Source organism: Tenrec ecaudatus (genome assembly GCF_050624435.1).
Source record: "Tenrec ecaudatus isolate mTenEca1 chromosome 5 unlocalized genomic scaffold, mTenEca1.hap1 SUPER_5_unloc_1, whole genome shotgun sequence".
NCBI lineage: Eukaryota > Metazoa > Chordata > Mammalia > Afrosoricida > Tenrecidae > Tenrec > Tenrec ecaudatus.
In genome coordinates, this window is record NW_027457599.1 from 900,001 (window position 1) to 904,570 (window position 4,570).

Consider the following 4,570-nt stretch of genomic DNA (forward strand, 5'->3'; position numbering starts at 1 on the left):
CCTAACCCTAACGCTAACACTAAACCTAACCCTAACCCTAACCCTAACACTAAACCTAACCCTAACGCTAACCCTAACCCTAACCCTAACCCTAACCCTAACGCTAACGCTAACCCTACCCTTACCGTAACCCTAACCTTAACCCTAACCCTAACCCTAACCCTAACCCTAACCCTAACGCTAACCCTAACCCTAACCCTGACCCTAACCCTATCCCTAACGCTAACGCTAAACCTAACCCTAAACCTAAACCTAACCCTAACCCTAACGCTAACCCTAACCCTAAACCTAAGCCTAACCCTAACGCTAACCCTACCCCTATCCCTAACCCTAACCCTAACCCTAACGCTAATTCTAAACCTAACTCTAACCATAACGCTAACGCTAACCCTAACCCTAACCCTAACCATAACCCTAACCATAACCCTATCTCTAACGCTAACCCTAACCCAAACCCTAACCCTAACCCTTACCCTAACTCTAACCCTAACCCTGACGCTAACCCTAACCCTAACCCTAATCCTATCCCAAACGCTAACCCTAAACCTAATCCTAACCCTAAACCTAACCCTAACCCTAACGCTAACGCTAAACCTAACCCTAATCCTAACCATAACCCTAACCCTAAAGCTAACCCTAACCGTAACCCTAACCCTAACCCTAACCCTAACCCTAAACCGAACGCTAACGCTAACCCTAACCCTAACCCTAACCCTAACCATAACCCTAACCCTGACGCTAACCCTAAACCTAACCCTAACCCTAACCCTAACGCTAACACTAAACCTAACCCTAACCCTAACCCTAACCCTAACCCTAACGCTAACCCTAACCCTAACCCTAACCCTAACCCTAACGCTAACGCTAACCCTAACCCTAACCCTAACCCTAACCCTAACGCTAACCCTAACCCTAACCCTGACCCTAACCCTATCCCTAACGTTAACGCTAACCCTAACCCTAACACTAACGCTAACCCTAACCCTAACCCTAACCCTAAACCTAACCCTAACGCTAACCCTAACCCAAACCCTAACCCTAACCCTAACCTTAACCCTGACGCTAACCCTAACCCTAACCCTACCCTAATCCTAACCCTAACGCTAAACCTAACCCTAACCCTAAACCTAACCCTAACCCTAACGCTAACCCTAACCCTAACCCAAACCCTAACCCTAACCCTAACGCTAACGCTAACACTAACCCTAATCCTAACTCTAACCCTAACCCTTACCCTAACCCTAACCCTAATGCTAACCCTAACCCTAACTCTAACGCTAACCCTAACCCTAAGCCTAACCGTAACCCTAACCCTAACCCTAAACCTAACGCTAACCCTAACCCTAACCCTAACGCTAACCCTAAGCCTAACCCTAACCCTAACCCTAACCCTAATCCTAACCCTAAGCCTTACCCTAAACCTAACCCTAACCCTAACCCATTCCCTAAGCCTAAGCCTAAGCCTAAGCCTAAACCTAACCCTAACCCTAACCCTAACCCTAACGCTAACGCTAACCTTAACCCTAACACTAACCCTAACCCTAACGCTAAAACTAACCCTAATGCTAACCCTAACCCTAACCCTAACCCTATCCCTAACGTTAACGCAAACCCTAACCCTAACCCTAACCATAACGCTAACGCTAACCCTAACCCTAATCCTAACGCTAACGCTAACCCTAACGCTAACCCTAACCGAAACGCTAACCCTAACCCTAACCCTAACGCTAACCCAAACCCTAACCGTAACCCTAACGCAAACCCTAACCCTAACCCTAATCCTAACCATAACCCTAACCAAAAGCTAACCTTAACCCTAACCCTAAACCTAAAACTAACGCTAAGGTTAACCCTATCGCTAACCCTAACGCTAACCCTAACCCTAACCCTAACCCTAACGCTAACCCTAACCCTAACCCTAACGCTAACCCTAACCCTAACTTAACCCTAACCCTAACCGTAACTCTAACGCTAACCCTAACCCTAACCCTAACCCTAACGCTAACCCTAACCCTAACGCTAACCCTAACCCTAACGCTAAACCTAACCCTAACCCTAACCTTAACCCTAACCCTAACCCTAACGCTAAATCTAACCCTAATCCTAACCATAACCCTAACCCTAAAGCTAACCCTAACCGTAACCCTAACCCTAACCCTAACCCTAACCCTAAACCTAAACCTAACGCTAACACTAACCCTAACCCTAACCCTAACCCTAACCCTGACGCTAACCCTAACCCTAACCCTAACCCTAACCCTAACCCTAACCCTAACGCTAACACTAAACCTAACCCTAATCCTAACCCTAACCCTAAACCTAACCCTAACGCTAACCCTAACCCTAACCTTAACCCTAACCCTAACGCTAACGCTAACCCTACCCTTACCGTAACCCTAACCTTAACCCTAACCCTAACGCTAACCCTAACCCTAACCCTAACCCTAACCCTAACCCTAACGCTAACCCTAACCCTAACCTTGACCCTAACCCTATCCCTAACGCTAACGCGAAACCTAACCCTCACCCTAATCCTAACCCTAACCCTAACGCTAACCCTAACCCTAAACCTAAGCCTAACCCTAACGCTAACCCTACCCCTATCCCTAACCCTAACCCTAACCCTAACGCTAATTCTAAACCTAACCCTAACCATAACCCTAACGCTAACCCTAACCCTAACCCTAACCCTAACCCTAACCATAACCCTATCTCTAACGCTAACCCTAACCCAAACCATAACCCTAACCCTAACCCTTACCCTAACCCTAACCCTAACCCTGACGCTAACCCTAACCCTAACCCAAATCCTATCCCAAACGCTAACGCTAAACCTAATCCTAACCCTAAACCTAATGCTAACGCTAAACCTAACCCTAATCCTAACCATAACCCTAACCCTAAAGCTAACCCTAACCGTAACCCTAACCCTAACCCTAACCCTAACCCTAAACCGAACGCTAACGCTAACCCTAACCCTAACCCTAACCCTAACCATAACCCTAACCCTGACGGTAACCCTAAACCTAACCCTAACCCTAACCCTAACGCTAACACTAAACCTAACCCTAACCCTAACCCTAACCCTAACCCTAACCCTAACCTTAACCCTAACCCTAACGCTAACCCTAACCCTAACCCTAACCCTAACCCTAACGCCAACGCTAACCCTAACCCTAACCCTAACCCTAACCCTAACCCTAACGCTAACCCTAACCCTAACCCTGACCCTAACCCTATCCCTAACGTTAACGCTAACCCTAACCCTAACACTAACGCTAAACATAACCCTAACCCTAACTCTAACCCTAACCCAAACCCTAACCCTAACGCTAACGCTAACCCTAACCCTAACCCTAACGCTAACGCTAACCCTAACCGTAACCCTAACCCTAACCCTAACCCTAACCCTAACGCTAACCCTAATCCTAACCATAACCCTAACCCTAAAGCTAACCCTAACCGTAACCCTAACCCTAACCCTAACCCTAACCCTAAACCGAACGCTAACGCTAACCCTAACCCTAACCCTAACCCTAACCCTGACGCTTACCCTAACCCTAACCCTAACCCAAACCCTAACCGTAACGCTAACGCTAACCCTAACCCTAACCCTAACGCTAACGCTAACCCTAACCGTAACCCTAACCCTAACCCTAACGCTAACACTAAACCTAACCCTAACCCTAACCCTAACCCTAACCCTAACCCTAACCCTAACCCTAACCCTAACCCTAACGCTAACCCTAACCCTAACACTAACCCTAACGCTAACGCTAACCCTAACCCTAACCCTAACCCTAACCCTAACCCTAACGCTAACCCTAACCCTAACCCTGACCCTAACCCTATCCCTAACGTTAACGCTAACCCTAACCCTAACACTAACGCTAAACATAACCCTAACGCTAACTCTAACCCTAACCCAAACCCTAACCCTAACGCTAACGCTAACCCTAACCCTACCCCTAACGCTAACGCTAACCCTAACCGTAACCCTAACCCTAACCCTAACCCTAACCCTAACGCTAACCCTAACCCTAACCCTAACCCTAACCCTAACCCTAATGCTAACGCTAACCCTAACCCTAACCCTAAACCTAACCCTAATGCTAACCCTAACCCAAACCCTAACCCTAACCCTAACCCTGACGCTTACCCTAACCCTAACCCTACCCTAATCCTAACCCTAACGCTAACGCTAAACCTAACCCTATCCCTAAACCTAACCCTAACCCTAACGCTAACCCTAACCCTAACCCAAACCCTAACCCTAACCCTAACGCTAACGCTAACCCTAACCTAATCCTAACTCTAACCCTAACCCTTACCCTAACCCTAACCCTAATGCTAACCCTAACGCTAACCCTAACCCTAACGCTAACCCTAACCCTAAGCCTAACCGTAACCCTAACCCTAACGCTAACCCTAAGCCTAACCCTAACGCTAACCCTAACCCTAAACCTAACTCTAACCCTAACCCTAACGCTAACCCTAACCCTAACCCTAACGCTAACCCTAACCCTAACCCTATCCCTAACGTTAACGCTAACCCTAACCCTAACCCTAA